The following is a 17,894-nucleotide window of genomic DNA, read 5'->3' on the forward strand; positions in this document are numbered from 1 at the left end:
TGAAAAGAATAACCCAACAAAATACAAGCTTGATGCTCTTGCATCACCATAGTCCTCTGTTGCTTTCAGATATCTCATTATTCTCTTTACTACCATCAAATGATTCTCCCTAGGATTAGTAGAGAATCTTGCAACTATCCCTACAGATAATGAAATATTAGGTCTGATGTGTACTACATATTGTAATTTTCTAATCATAGACCTATATAATGTTTGATTCACCTCAGCTGAATCATCATTATTTGACAACTTATGTCCTATCACCATAGGTGTACTTACTGGCTTGGAATCCTCCAATTCAAAAAAATTCAGTGTCTTCTTAACATACTTTGACTGAGTGATGTATATACCATATTTCATCTGATGTACTTGTAAACCCGCAAAGAACTTGATCTCTCCAAACATAGACATCTCAAATTCTTACTTCATTTCATTTGCAAAAGACTTACATAAAATATCTTGACCTCCAAATATGATATCATCAACAAAAATTTCAGATAACAAAATACCTCTGCCTTTCTCTATTTTCAAGTACAGATTGTTGTTATCATCAATCCTCTCAAACCCAATCTTCACAAGATAATTATGAAGCCTCTCATACCATGCTCTTGGTGCTTGCTTCAAACCATATAAATATTTGTGTAGTATACATACCATGCTTTTGTTGTTGGCATCAAAAAATCCTTTTGGCTATTCTATATAAACCTCTTCCTCTAATATACCGCTTAAAAATGCAAACTTAACATCCATTTGATAAACTTTGAAACTTTTGTATGCATAATAAGAAAGCGGAGTTCTTACTCTTTCCAATCTTGTAATAGGGAAAAATGTTTCTTCATAGTCAATCCCTTCTTCCTTTGCATATCCTTTACAAACTAATCTTGCCTTGTTCCTTGTGACTTCACCATTTTTATCTAACTTGTTTCTATATACCCACTTGGTACTAATCACATTTTTTTCTTCTGGTCTAGGAACTAGAGCCTATGTCTTATTTTTTTCAATTTGTTCAATCTCTTCTTCCATGGATTTTCTCCAGTCCACATCTTCTAAGGCATATTTCACTATTTTGGGTCCTTTCATGCTCAATAAACATGTATAATTTATCAACTTGTTCCTTGTCATTGGTCTAGCATATTTATCTCCAATGATTTGTGTAGTTGGGTGATGTCTCTTGACATACTTAGACAATCTTGGTTTAGCTCTATTTTCTTCATTTGGTCTCTCAACTTCTAAATCACTATGTACATCTCTATTAGGTAGTTCAACATATCTTTCATGTACACTAATTTTAGAATCAAAATGTGCCTCAACTTCATTCTATAACTAGGCACTTGAATGTAGCTTAGTTCTTGAATGCAACTTGGCATTCATAGCATGTGAATCGGTAATCACTGAAACTTGTTGTTGGTTTGCAACTTGATTTAAAAAATCTTCATCAATAGGCATACCTTCATAAAAGTATACAAATGATTTGTATTCTTCTAGTTCCTTCATAGGCTCAACCTCATATACTTTTGTATATTCATCAAATTTCAAATTTGCACTTCCCACAACTTTGTTAGTGTTAGTATTTAAACACTTATAAGCTTTACTTTGTGAAATAACCAAGAAATATAACTTCTTCACTTTTTGCATGTAGTTTAAAATTCTTGAAATCTTTGAGAATATAACACTTGCTTGCAAATACCTTAAAATATTTTACATTGGGTGAGTATCCATACCATAGTTCAAAAGGTGCTGAATGAGTACCTTTCTTGACTTGTACATGGTTCAAGGTATAAATAGCTGTACTTACAGCTTCTCTCCAACATCTCAAAGCAACATTTTTCTCTATCATGAGTGTCCTAACATAGTCCATTATAAACTTGTTCTTCATTTTAGCAATTCCATTTTGTGGAGCGGTTCTAGGAGAAGATGTTTGTCTTTTGATTTCTCTGTCATTATAAAATATCTCAAACTCATTTGATGTAAATTCTCCTCCTCTGTCAGATCGCAAACATTTAAGAATTTTACCTATTTCATTCTCAACTCTTGCTAAGTACCACATAAACATTTGGAAAGCATTAGATTTCTATTTAAAAAACATAACTGTCATCATTCTAGAATAATCATCGACAAGCAACATAATGTATGTATCTCCTTTGTAGCTTTGCACTTCAATTGGTCCACACAAGTTAGTATGAAAAATCTCAAGTATTCCTTTAGAGGTATGAGTCTTACTCTTAAAACTTGACTTTGTCATTTTACCTAACTGAAATTGTTTGCAAATTATATTTTCAAGCTTCTTCAACTTAGGAAAACCTCTAACTCTTCTCATGTTACTAATGCTAACCAAATTATCAAAATTAACATGACATAACCTATTTTTCCATAGCCATACATCATCCAAATTCTACAATTAAACAAGTAGCATCCTTTATATCAAGGTGGAATAGATTACCTCTAGTTTGATCACCTTTTCCAATCAGTTTTCCATCAATATCATATATCTTAGCAATCTTGTTTTCAAAATCAACCTTATATCCTGAATTATTCAGTTGTGACACAGTCAACAAATTATAGTTAAGTCCTTCCACATAATAAGCATTGTAACATAAAATATTTTGTGTGAGTTTGATAAAACCTTTTCCTTTTATTTGACATGTTGCATCATTACCAAACCTTACACTATTTCCATCATAACAATTCAAGGTAATGAACTTAATTTTATCTCTAGTCATGTGGTGTGAACACCCACTATTAATGATCCATCTATCATTCTTGTTCACACAAGACACTAGTACAATTGCCTCATGCTTTTCAGATTCATCCTTTATTGCAACATACACCACTTCATCATCATTATCATCAAATCCATCTTTTGTTTCTTCTTCATAATTGTAGCAAGACTTCTTGCCTTTGTCTATGTAATCTTTGTTTTCTTCATCTCTTCTACTATTGTACTTGTCACCACCTCTATAGCTCTTCTTCTATGGACATCTAGTAGTAATATGACCAACCTCATTGCAATTGAAACACATGATAGGTAACTTACCTTTATACTTGCATTTACCTCTATGAAATCTCTTTGCTTATAGTGTTTCAAGTTGATCTACATCTTCCTCATCTATATCACTATCACTAGACACATATTTTGTGTTTTTCTTCTTCTTTTCATAAGGTTCTTTCAATGGCAACTTAGCTTTGAAATTAGATTCAATATTTTTAGGTTTTTAATTACCAAAATTAGATAGCTCAAAAGCTGTTAGCTGACCTACTAGACCTTCAAGAGTTAGATCATTCCCCAACATACATCTTAGTTCTTGTACTGCAGAAACTCTAATAGCATAAACATGCAACAATATTCTCAAAACTTTACTTAGTACAATATCACCATCTTTTTTAATAGTAGCTCATCTTATTGCATTAACAACATCTTTTATCCTAGAGCAATATTGACCAATATTCTCACCTTCTTGCATTCTCATATTATCGAACTTACCTCTAAGACTTTCAGCTTTGGCTCTTAGAATATTATTGTCACCTCCATAGATAGTGTGTAGAGCATCTCACATTTATTTGCACTGTCACAATATTTGATATTATAAAACTTGGCATAGCTTAGGGTAGAGGCAATCTCCAACATTGCCTAGTTGTGTTCTTTCATCTTTTTCAGATCTTCATCAGTTAAGACTCTAGCAGGATCAACATGCTCAACATCAATGGTAGATTGTGCATGATCTCCAAGTCCTTCAAGGTGTACCTTCATTAAAAATTTTCATGCAAGAATGTTATCTCTATTAAGCTTGGGTACCTCTCTATTTGACATCTTGATCTTTTTGCTTCAAGTGCCTTCAAACTTGTCCTCTTAAGCAGATGGTTCTGATACCAATTGTTGGAATTATTTAGAATAATTGAGGGGTGGGGGTGAATCAGTTATCAAAGGTCCATATGTACAATTAAAACTTTTCACAGCTTAGTGAACCCATAAAACATTTTCATCATGCATGCATCCATTAGATTATGCAATCACTTAAATTTGTAGGTTACTGTCAAATCATTTAGCAGAAATATAAATATGAAACATAACAAATAGATTATGCAATCACTTAAACTTGTAGGTTACTATCAAATCAATTAGCAAAAATGTAAACATGAAACATAACAAATTCAATAACACATTTGACACAATGATTTAACGTGGAAACCCAATTTGAGAAAAACCACTAGCAACATGCTACTCATTCTCACTCTTGTGAAGTGATGCCGTATGAAAGGTCAAACCTATTATAGGTTACAATATACACTATTAAATGTGACCTAGTTAAAGGATTTCAATAATCCTGTTAGGAGTAAACCTTGCTAGATGATTTTAGATCATTCACATGGAATGTCATCTAGTAAAAGGATTTACAAATGACTATTATGTCAAACTTAATCTAAAGGATTTGTTGTAGACTGATACAATGATTGGAAAGTAACATTAAGGCTTTGATCTAATAAGAACTTACAACTCCATTTGTAGATTACAGATCTCTATTTTAGTCCTTCATTCTACTTGGCTTTCATACACTTCATCTCTAATAGCTTGTTCACCCTTCAAGCATCAATACCCTTAAGCCTTCTTGCTTTTCTTGCTAATGTAGACTCTTGTCATAGGTCACTGGATGAAGCAATATCCTACATTCCTTGTCTTCCTTAGGTTCTTGCACATGACAACACTTTCTTCTAAATAGGCATCTCTATAAATAGAGAATTCAGATATTTTTTTTGTTTATCCTTCATCTTTCATTTTAGGGTTAGGTTAGATTAGGTAGGATTCAATGAATCTACTCCTTATTTCATTTCATTCCCTTTTAGAAACTTCTCCTTCAATCCTCTTGAATTCACCTCTAAATGGTTTCTCATGAATTCTGTGCCATCAACTCATTAATCTTATCTTCCACACAGTTCACACAATCAAAGAAATCAAACTTGTTGGCTTAGATTCATCAAGTTCTTAATCTTCCTCATAATGTTGACGCTCGACATTAACTAGCTTCTGATGCTGTACACATACTGCATTGCTAAGCATTCATTTTCAAATCACTTGGCACAAAATAAAGTTTATTGGTGCTCGACATTAACTAAACTTTACTCGACTTACACTATTTTACTCATCTTACACTGAAATTGACATTGCTCAGCTCCAACTAATTTTTGCTTGACTTGTACTAATTATGCTCGGCACCTACTTTGTAGATTGTCAAGCTTGGCAGACAAACTTCATTTAACTTGTTCTTCTAAACTTAATCAGTGTAACCAACCTTTGCAACCTTAAGTAGATTATCAATGCACTATAATATCACTATCTTTATTGATCCTTGTACTTCTTTTCCATATCATAACTCAACCTTTCCTCTAGGTGCTATTGTTACCTCATTTGATCAAATCCTCTTTATCAATCAAACAAATGATAGTACATAAATCATATAATTAATTTTCTTACCAACAAGTAGAAGGTTTGACATCAGTGACAAAATAATGATTGAAACACTTTTATCATACTTGTATCAATCTATTTTCAACAAAAAATGACACAAAACATTGTGGTTGGATGAATTCCGTAGAATATCTTAACATTTTTGCATCCTTCAATGATCAACTAGTAGTCAATTTTTATGGAGGGTCTTAGATGTAACCCATCAAATAGGGTTATGATGCCTTCAAATCTATGGACAAAGGACTATCTTCTTCAGATATCTATAAAAATTGATACCAATGCCACAAGAATTGAATATTTCATATTTTCAATTTAAGGTTTACTGACAATAATATTCTAATGTAAATACACGTAATCAACGGAATGAACACAAAAATAGATGTTTCCAAAGATAGTGATGCAAACTATTTTCATATATAACAATACGTCATATTACACAAGCACTAGACAAGGAACATGAAAACATAGATCTAAGCAATATAGATCAATCTCCAAATCAAACAATCAATATATGTGGTGCACAAGTTAAATTTTGGTGTATTTTTTTCAAAGTTTGTCTAGGGTAGCTGTAAACAACTAAAATTGCATACACCAAATAGGGAGGATCTTTTACCTCTAAAATGACATACAAGAACTCTAATTAGAATTTACAATACAAAATAAAATCCAAGACACATACCTTCTATAACTAACAAGTTGGAATAAATACCCCTTCAAATAAATTTTCAAGTGTTTACAAAAGTCGCTCAGAAAACCAACTCCTATGGACAAATAAAAATAAAAAATGGGCCTGAGAGATAAATAAATTAAGTTTAGGGGTTATGTATACATAATTATTGAATTTTATTATTTAATAATATTAGAGAAATTACAAGATATTAAATTGTTTGAATATTTAATCTTAATGAACCAAATAAAGTTAAATTATTAGTAAAACATAGTTCAATTATAATTTTATAGATAAAAAAATCAAATTTATAGATTTGTTTTTTTTGAAATTTGATAAATTAGTCAATAATGGTGTACATTTATAATACACTACTATTTTGCTTTTATAAAATTTCACCTTAAGCACTTAGTCCCATTAGATTATTTATTAAACACCTATCAAAATAAATTCACAAGGGTCAATAGTGATAGATAAGCCAAATATTTCTCTTATGTACCAAATAAACCATAGCAATTACTTATCCCAAAAAGAAAAAAAGAAACACATGTTTAAATTTGATAAAACTTTTGTCTTGTGTTTCTATTAAAAGTTTACAATTATGGTTTTGGCTTGTAATTTCACTTGCCCTTTCTTACCTAAGGAATACATTTTCCATAATACCTTGTAATGAAGTTTCACTCAATCTTATAGTAGTTATACTAAGATTTTTCCTACTTTTATGGAGACCATAAAGGATTCATTTTAATTACTAGGTTCAAGTTCTCCTACATAAAATCTCTAGATCAACCAGCTTTACAATTTTGGGATTTTCAAAATAACATTCATGAGACTAAAAATGGTAGGCCTATATATAGGCAATGTAGATTTGATTTTTCCCACCTTTAGAAATTGAGATATATTTTAACAAAATTTTCTCCTTAAATAATTTGTTATATTTCATTTTATCCCTACATATAAACCAATAGGATATTGCATGTCATTAAATATCAATACATAACATGTCCTATAATATGTACTAAGTTGGCTTATAACAACTGATAGAAATAGTTATGAAAACTAAAACATGAAATTGAAATTGAATTCTAGGTTCATTTTCATGCAAGATGTGTAGTGCCTCTTCCATGTGTTTCCTAAATATCATCTTGAGGGATGTGACCTTGATGTCCTTACTTATTGAGTGATCATGTTGGGACCCATGTGTGGTCTACACCCTTGGGGTGATTTAATTTTTGTTGTATCAACATAGTGGTTATGATTTATGTCTAACTTATGAGACTTATGATGTATTCAATGATTTCAATGAGGTATGTGCTAGTGGTTACCTAAATTAGTATGGTATCACAATGTTATTATGTGAATACCCTTGAGATATGAACAACAATGTACTGTGTGACACATTTGAAACCTCCACCTAATTCTAGTTCCTGTAGTAGTATTGTCTTAGTATGTTGTTAGTATTATTTTGATTATATCTATATGATGATTCATTGTGATATTATCTGGTGTACTTCACATTTGATATTTTAGATATTATTCCAAAATGACTATTGGACCTAATTAATGTTGATGAAGTAAAAAATGGGAGATTGTTGACAACTAATGTTGATGAAGTAAAAATGAGATTTTTGGATAGAAAATGAAGATTAGAACATAGATGCAAATAATATCTGAAAGAGTCATATTAGTTGTTATATTTGCATTGATGTCCATCTATTTTCAACTGTACTAATTCATGTAAGTTGCAATCATCTAAAGGATGCGATGTTGAATAAAGAAGTTGAAGACAACACATAAAGATGTAATGAAGAAGTGATGTTAATTATGTGAACCTAATAAGGACAATAGATGAATTAGTCTCTAACATAATAATGTTGGTTTGATTATTTTACATGGTTCTATGAAGTGTTAAGATGTATAAGCAAATTAGTTTGGTTGTTAAGAGAAGGAATGAATTTGAAGAATGAAAAGATAAAGTATACCAAGATGGAGATAGTGGTTAGTAAATGAAAAGGATGAAAGGTAAAATATAGGAAGATGATGTTGAATGATAAAGACAAATGTTAATTTTGCATATCTAGTGTTAATTAAGTATGAAGAAGATTAGATAAAGAAGAACATCATTTAGTAAATGAAGAAAATTTTGTGAGAAAATGATTAAGGGATGACATAATATAAAGATCGGGACTATTATAGAAGATTCTAAGATAGGGACAATGTTTTTTAGAGAGATCTAAAGCTGGAGAAATTCAAAGAAGATCTGATAGTAATGATTTAATAAGAGTTTTGAGATCCAAGAAAGGTACAATTTCCAAGGAAAAGATACAATTGGAAAGATTCGTAATCTAACATTGATACATTGAATGTGAGATTGTGTGAAGGAGATTAATTCATGGAAAACCTAATTCATGAGATGAAGCGGAGAAAACATGTCTATATAAGAAAGAGATGATGATGAAAATGTTGTTGGTCTAGGAAAGATAAAAGTGGAAGAAAAGGATTTGAAGGAGATCCTAACGAGAAAATCTAAGTGTGCACTTGAGTAGAAGTAAACAGTTGAGTTTGATGGCCAGTCAGTGGGCAAAGATATTAAGTATAACGATGATCTAGTCAAGAAAAGTAAGTTGCTAATGTTTATAGATAAATTGATTATTACTCTCTAACCATTGTAATTGAAAATATCCTAATTGAGTGAGCTTAATAGTCTTAATTTGAAAAAACCTTTATATGGTGACATTCTATTGAATTCTTCTAAGTCCTTTATATAGGCCACTCATCAAAGGATGATCAGATCTAGATGATCTTTGGTGAATATCCCATAATAGGGTCACACCTAGCATTGTTTTTTGTAACCTTTAGTAGGGTTGGCTCTTAACCGAGCTCACTTCAAAAGAGTAAAGATATTTTGGTGACTAGTACTTGGTGGTTTTTACCTTTACCTTAATCAATTTTCCATATTAAAACTCATGGTGTCAACATGTGTATGGATTTTTTGCATGTTATTTAATTTTACATGTTGAAACTATTTGTATTTCTATAACTTTGTCTACGTTACTGATATTCAGTATTGCAAGTAAAATCTATTTGATGCATATGAAAGGTGAAGTTTATTGTGATTACCAAGTAGGTTATTTGATAAGTAGAGATTGTTATAATTGTGGTGAATTGTTTCAAAGGACACAAGGATTACTAATTCACCAGCTCCCCAGTTATCTAACAATGACTTTATGTGATTTTATAAAATATGGTGGCATGTATGCTATTGAGTAAACTAGTTACTTCCATTGATATATGCTTATAATAATTAAGAAATAATATATTTATATCAAGGTTTGGATTGTGGTTCATGCATCTAAAGGATATTCATTTGGATTCATTATTGTTGTGACTTTATGTTGTGGATATCCATCTTTCATTTTCAGTTGATATATTATATAATAGTTGTAAATGATTAATTAAATGTTTTAATTTAAACACACTATCATGTCATTATACATTTTTATAATGTACTATACCTTTTCTATACATTTTACCATTAGTAGTAGTACGAAGTGGGAATGGAGCCATAGTTACTTTCTTGCAAGATCTATATAGTGTCTTGTTATTCGTGAATCATGATTGTGTGTTTATGTGTTCTTAGACAATTTATATATTGAGCATCTGCACTTGAATTTTTCTTTTTTACTAAACATGTACCAGGAACATTAATGTTGAGTTATTAGATCTGAGTGTTCTCCTATATCCCTAGCAATGGGCACTAGGAGGTAGTCCCATTGTCCTTTCATACTGGGCCAATGGTGTCCCTATATGGGTGACATATTTGTGTTATTGTGTTATTATTATTCCTATAATAAATGTTATTAGATATGGTTTCATTATACATTATGTGATTAGACTAGTGAGCATTCTATGCATTTAGGTTTCCCCAATTGTCACAAAAGTTATTACATGAAAATGTTGAATTAATTATATTTTGGGATATTTAGTGATTTAATATAAATACTGGTTAATTGTTCATAGTTGGATTCTAAATGCCTAAAATTATTTTATTTAATGTGACCAATTAGTTTATTAAGTGGCTTAATATTATATTTTTTAAGTCACTTTAATAAAAATGCTTATATTAGGAAAAATGTAAGTTCTTACACTTGCTTCTTATTTTTATGTTTTTGAGAATTAGGGTTTTTCTCCAAAACCCTCTTTAGAGAATTTATTAAATTGCTTGTTGGGTGAGATTGACTTGTGAGATATTTTAGAGGACTGGCTCATTGGATTCGTGGCATGAATTCTTCATCTTCCTCGAGATTTTTTTATTCATTTTGTAATTGCCTACCCCTAGTTTAGTTTTATCTTTCTTGTAGGCTTCTAGGAGTAAGCCTATGTCTAGGGGGAGTAAATGTAGTGCCTACCCCTACTTGAATTTTTTGTTATATTGTCAAATTCTTTTAGGTTAGTTTTCTGATCATGTATTATGATTATTGGTACTTAGTTATCGAATTATATTAGATGTATTTCATACTCAGTTTATATATGTAATGAGTTAGTTATTTTAGGTGTCTAGGATTATTTTGATGATGATATATGTATGTTCATATAGTGACTTTCAGTTATTTAATGATGTTAGTTAGATGAATGATTTTTATGTAGATTCTATGGATACTTACCCCATACTTGCATGTGTATGGTGTGCATGTATGTTTTCTTTATGTTTGACATTTCTGATGTGGTTGAGGAAGGGAGTCGTAGTCACCTGCTAGTCAAGATCTACATGATGAACCACTTCCTGCCATTGCATGTTTAGTTTATAATATTGTGTTTGTAGATGTGTGAATTTTATGTAGATTGTAGGTATCATGTATCAACTTCCCTAAATTGTTAGGATGAGCGTATCCTATCACAATATTTCAATGGTATAAGTGGGGAGATAACTCTTGAGTCCAAATCCTAACCTAAGCCAATTTTCCTAGAAAATAAGACAAGTATCTGAGCTAGTTTCACCATCTAAATTCATCAAGTGACGCGAATTCATGATTTTGACCCTAGAGTTTGATTTTTGTCTTTTGTCTTCAATTGAGTTGTCATTTTTGGTTTTTGGGTATGTGATGATTCTTTATTATAATTAAATCAAATTAAAAGATAATTTAATGAAAATTTTATAAAAAAATTATATTTAATTATATTTAATCAATTGATAAATTAGTTAAATAAAAGAATTAAATTTAAAAGATTTAATTAAAGTTTTAATTTTGACGTAATTATATTTATTTAATTTAATAATTATTATTTAGGAGTTTTATCTTAATAATAAACCCTACATAATATTATTAGTTGAGTAATAAATATTATTTAATTAAAAAGAAAATATTAAAATATGTGAATATTTTATAACTTAAAAACTAATTACATTTATGCTTTAAATAAAAATTCTAAAATTAGAAGTCTAAATTTAGAAAATTGGTTAAAGAGAAATTAGAATATGATGTTATTTAATCACATTATTAAATATGTACCTAGTTTAAAATATTTATTTTAAAAGTCTAATTTTAAAAGTCTAATTTAAGAAGTTGAATAAAAATATTAAAAGATTAAAGATTAAAGATTGTTTTATTATGATTATTTAATTAATAATTATTAGATTAGAGTTGCATTTAAATAATGAGCTTTAATATTCTTATTAATTTAAATAATAAACTATGCTTTAAATATTACTTGCACTAATTAATAAAGAGGAGGAAAAGAAACTATCCCATTTTTGATGTATTTATATTTATTAAATTTAATGATAATTATTTAGAATTTTTATTTTAATAATAAAATATAAATAATGTTATTAATTGAGTTAATAAATATATTAGTAAAAAAATGTATAGTGAATTTATTTAAATAAAAGAATAAAAATTTAAAGATAAAGTTATGGTTCTAATTGTGGTGTAGTTATATATATTTTAATTTAATGATAATTATTTAGGAGTTTTATTTTTACAATAAACTCTAAATAATATTATTAATTAAATTAATAAATATATTATTAAAAACACTTCAAAAATTAATAAGGGAGAGAAAAGTTTATTTTAGTTAAATTGTATAATGTGTGTAAATCAAAATTAAAATATAATAATTAAAGACTAAGATTTTTCACATGATTGCATGATCAAAACCCTGATTTGGGGGGAAAAACTCTTTACTAAGGAAATCAGAGCTCATTTCTAGACACACAAATTTGGAGGAGCCAATTTTCGAAAACAAGGTTTTTGGAGGAAAAGAAAGATTCTTGTGTGTTTGTGCATTCATTGTTTTAGCATCAGATCAAGGTAGGATCTTGTGGGTTTATGCATTAGTTGCTCATTCTTCAGATTCCTATCTTCTCTATGTCTGTTATGTTTCTATTTTTAGAATTTCTCTGGCTTGAAACCCTTGTTTGAGAAAATTGATTTCCATTATAGAATTGATTGTAATTTAATCTAAATTTTTTTAGTAAATATTGAACTTTAGGGTTTTCAAAACCTAATGAATTATGAAATTCACTTTTGTATGCACGTTTTTTTACGACATGTGATTTTATTGTTGGGTGTCAGGTTGACTTAGCTTTGACCAGTTAGGATGTTTACTAGAGGCTTGGGAATTTTGTATGTAATGTCATGAGGATGCGTTGTATATGATCTTTTATACTCAACCATGGTAATGTGTCTTGTATGCTCTATGAGGTGTTTTGATCTATTGATTTTTATTGCTTTCCAGTGTTCTTATGTGAAATTGAGGTGAATGGTGTGACCTATCTAATATAACTTTTGAGTCTTTGATTAGTTATTTTTGGATTGCTTGCTAGGCGCTTGTAGAGGACTGAGGTGTTTGTATGATTTGTGTTTGGTGATTTCATGTTGACATGGTTTGGTTTATGTATAGTTGATTTTGGGATCAACCCTATTAGGATGATCATTTTGGTAGAATCTGTGATTATGATCAGTGATTTTCAGTACTTGTTAGTTGCTTGTTTAAGAACTGATGTATGATATGTGGTATTTTGTGATATTTTAATATTATTGAGCTTAGGGTAGGTTATTTGTATGTCATGTTGTGAAGTAGCTTGCAATGGAAGTCAAGGCCCTAAAGAGGCTAATGGGTAACCCATTGTAGGATGTTTAATAAGTGATAACATTTCATTAAATGGGTTTAAAATGAATAAATAAGAGTCATTATTTTCCTCGCCCTTGCCTCGAGTACTAGTACATGCTAGGATGAAAGTAGAGAGGATTCTTGGTTGTGACCATGCTTCGTTAGTATGCCTTATTAGTACGAAAGGATACTAGTGTTGCATAGAGTCACTAGGGGGCCAGATGATTAAAATACTAGTCAAGTAACCCTAGAGTTGGTTTGTGCAATGACATTTGTCCACATGCATAATAGATTTTCTACGTGTCGGTGTTGCCCCTAGGATTAGTTGATACTTGTGTCTTGGTACCCTTTGAGTTAGATTGCTTTTAGGTGATTTCTTGAACCTAGATGTTGGTTTTTGATTTTTGACTTTGTTATTCTATTTGGGACTTGAGACTATCTCCTCAGCATGGTGCGAATGGACCTTTTTGAGTTCCATGAGGTCGGTTGGTAGTACTTTTTCTTATACCATTGAGATCTAACTGTCGAATATCGTTACTGGATGTGTTTGTGCAATTGTTCCTTTCTATCTATTCATGTATTTCTATGATGGATGGTTATACTTAGTGTGTTGTATTTAATTTCATAGATCTTACAAGATGATGTAATTTATTTCATGATGTATATTATTTCATTCCTTCATACCCTATGACCTGTATAGTGGATGATGATGCATTATGATTATTGCCAAGTGATATTCAAGATGACTATATATTCTTTAAATGGATTCATACTTGTACATTATTCTTTGATAAGGATTAATTATATATTGGATTTAGTGTTAATTAAAATTAAATGTGATTCAACATCATGGGACCCTTAAGAGTTGTAACCTATTTATGTGTTGTTGATGTATGAATGTATGTCAATTGCTTCCACTATATTAAATATGTTGTTGTTAATTTATTATCTTTAAAACAAAAAATTTTGTCAAACTTAGTGAAACTTTAGGTTAATTTCTTTTGGGTCACATGGCAGGGCATTACATTTGGTATCAGAGCCCAAGTTTCTACATTGGGAACTCTAGGTATATTGGAAAACCACTAGTTCCTATCTAGTTGAATTAAAATAAAACTAGAATTGTTATGTATAGTTATTGCAAACTTGAACACTTGAACTAGTTAAAATAAAATGAAAGATAAACCATGTTATGTACCTTTCGCAACTTTAACACTTGGAATCTTGAAAACTTTAGACATGATAACTAAAACATAGAAAAAAGGAAAAACTTGTGAGTTGGATTTTAGATATGTTTTATTATGATTGTGTATTAAGGTAGTATGCCTTTGATTGTCTTTGCGAACACTATGTTGTTCTTATTTGGATGTTTTCCATGGAGTTACAAACTTTCAAACATAAATAGTTTGAACAAGAAAAATTAGAAATTGTCAAACTTTTGAACATGAAACTTGGAAACTCATAACATTTATGTTCTTGACCTTTTATTTATGTCTATACATTATAACTTTTATGTTTTCTAATGGAATTAGAGATGGCGATCTTTTGTTTGGAGTGTTTTAGGGGATCTATTTTAGTATTTGTTAAAAGATGAATGTTGGATCAATAAGGTTTTCGATTTATCATTAACTCAGAATCGTATTGCTCTAAGTGGCTGAAAGTGTATACATAGTTAACTTATTTGTATTAGTATCTTAAATGAGCTTTTTGTTTGACATTGTAGATAATACTCTTTGGTTCTTATTTAGCTTAGTCATTGTAGTAGGCTTACAAAAGTAAGCCTAAGTCTAGGGGGAGTGGATGTAATGCCTACGCCTAGTTTAGTTTTATCTTTCTTGTAGGCTTCTAGGAGTAAGCCTAAGTCTAGGTGGAGTGGATGTAATGCCTACCCCCACTTGAATTTTCTATTGTATTGTCAAATTCTTTTAGGTCAATTTTCTGATCATGTTTTATGGTTATCAACACTTGTTACTAGATTAGATTAGATGCATTTCATACTCAGTTTACATATGTGATGAGTTGCTCAATTATTTCAAGTGTTTATGATTATTTTGATGATGATATATGTATGTTCATATAGTGACTTTTAGATATTTAATGATATTAGTTAGATGAATGATTTTTATGCAGATTCTATGGACATTTACCCCATACTTGCATATGTATGGTGCGTGTGTATGTTTTCTTTATGTTTGACATTTTTGATGTGGTTGAGGAAGGGAGTCGTAGTCACCTGCTAGTCGGGATCTACATGATGAACCACTTCCTGCCATTGTGTGTTTAGTTTAGAGTATTGTGTTTGTACTTTTATGGATTTTATACAAATTGCAGGTATTAGGTATTGACTTACCTAAATTGCTAGGATGAGTGTACCCTATCACAATATTTCAATGGGATAAGTCGGGAGATAACTCTTGAGTCCAAATCCTAACCTAAGCCAATTTTCCAAAAAATAAGACAAGTATCTGAGTTAATTTTACCATCTAAATTCATCAAGCAACGTGAATTCGTCATTTTCACCTTGGAGTTTATTTTTTGTCCTTTGTCTTTAATTGAGTTATCATTTTTGGTTTTGTGGGTATGTGATGATACTCTATTATAATTAAATCAAATTAAAAGATAATTTAATGATTTACTTTATGAAAATTTTATAAAGAAAATTCAATATTTAATTATATTTAATTAATTGATAAATTAATATAATAAAAGAATTAAATTTAAAAGATTTGATTAACTCCAATTTTGAAGTATTTATATTTATTTAATTTAATAATAATTATTTAGGATTTTATTTTAATAATAAATCCTAAATAATATTATTAGTTGAGTAATAAATATTATTTCATTAAAAAGAAAATATTAAAATATATGAATATTTGATTAATTTAAAACTAATTAAATTTATGCTTTAAATAAAAAGTCTAAAATTAGAAGTCTAAATTTAGAGGTCTAAATTTAGAAAATTGGTTAAAGAGAAATTAGAATATGATGTTATTTATTTTAAAAGTCTAACTTTAGAAGTTGAATAAAAATATTGAAAGACTAAAAGATTTAATATTTTTTGATTATGATTATTTAATTAATAATTATTAGATTAGAGTTACATTTAAATAATGAGCTTTAATATTCTTATTAATTTAAATAATAAACTATGCTTTAAATAGTGCTTGCACTAATTATTAAAGTGAAGTAAAAGAAAATATAAAAGAATATTTTAATTAAAAAGTTCTTTAAATGTGCATGAAAGAATTAAATTTAAAATACCATATTAAAGTTCTATTTTTGGTGTATTTATATTTATTTAATTTAATGATAATTATTTAAGAGTTTTATTTTAATAATAAAATCTAAATAATGTTATTAGTTAAGTTAATAAATATATTAGTAAAAAATGTCTAGTGAATTCATTTAAATAAAATAATGAAAATTTAAAGATAAAGTTATGGTTTGAATTGTGCTGTAATTATATTTATTTTATTTAATGATAATTATTTAGGAGTTTTATTTTAATAATAAAATCTAAATAATATTATTAATTAAATTAATAAATATATTATTAAAAACACTTTAAAAATTAATAATGGAGAGAAAACTTTAATTTAATGAAGTTTATTTTACTTAAATTGCATAAAGTGTGTGCATGAAAATTAAATATAATAATTAAAGACAAAGAGTTTTCACATGATTGCATGATCAAAGCCCTAATTTGGGGGGAAAAAACTCTTTATTAATGAAATTAGAGCTCATTTCTAGACACATAGGTTTGGAGGAACCAATTTTCAAAATGAGGGTTTTCGAAGGAAAAGGAAGATTCTTGTGTGCTTGTGCATTTATTGTTTTAGCATCAGATCGACGTAGGATCTTGTGGGTTTGTGTAGTAGTTGTTTGTTCTTCAAATTCCTATCTTCTCTGTGCCTATTGTGTTTCTATTTTTAGAATTTCTTTGGGTTGAAACCCTTGTTTGAGAAAATTGATTTCCATTATAGAATTGTCAGTGATTTAATCTAAAAAATTTTAGTAAATATTAAAATTTAGGGTTTTCAAAACCTAATGAATTATGAAATTCACTTTTGTATGCACTTTTTTTTTATGAAGTGTGATTTTACTGTTGGGTATTGGGTTGACTTAGCTTTGACCAGTTAGGATGTTTACCAAAGGCTTCAGAGTTTTGTCTGTGATGTTATGATGATGCGTTGTATACGATCTTTTATACTCAACCATGGTAATGTGTCTTGTACACTCTATGAGGTGTTTTGATCTACTGATTGTTATTGCTTTGTAGTGTTTTTGTGTGAAACTGAGGTGAATGGTGTGACCTATCTAATGTAACCTCTGAGTCTTTGATCAGTTGTTTTTGGATTGCTTTCTAGTCACTTGTATAGGACTGAGGTGTTTGTATGATTTGTGCTTGGTGATGTCATGTTATGACATGGTTTGGTTTATGTATACTTGATTTTGGGATTAGTCCTATTAGGATGATTATTTTGGTGGAATCCTGTTGGGATAAAGATTGGGTAACTGAGAGGGGGGGGGGGGGGGAGTGAATCAGTTACTTACAAAAATTAATCTGCAGATCCCTTAAATGTCTTAAAGATCTAGTTACTGCTGATACTCGGTAAATTAAACTATTACTTATTTTTTAGGCATTCATGCATG

The sequence above is a fragment of the Cupressus sempervirens genome, chromosome 7 (assembly GCF_028749045.1).
Source record: "Cupressus sempervirens isolate cs-2001-9-10 chromosome 7, ASM2874904v1, whole genome shotgun sequence".
NCBI classification, from domain to species: domain Eukaryota; kingdom Viridiplantae; phylum Streptophyta; class Pinopsida; order Cupressales; family Cupressaceae; genus Cupressus; species Cupressus sempervirens.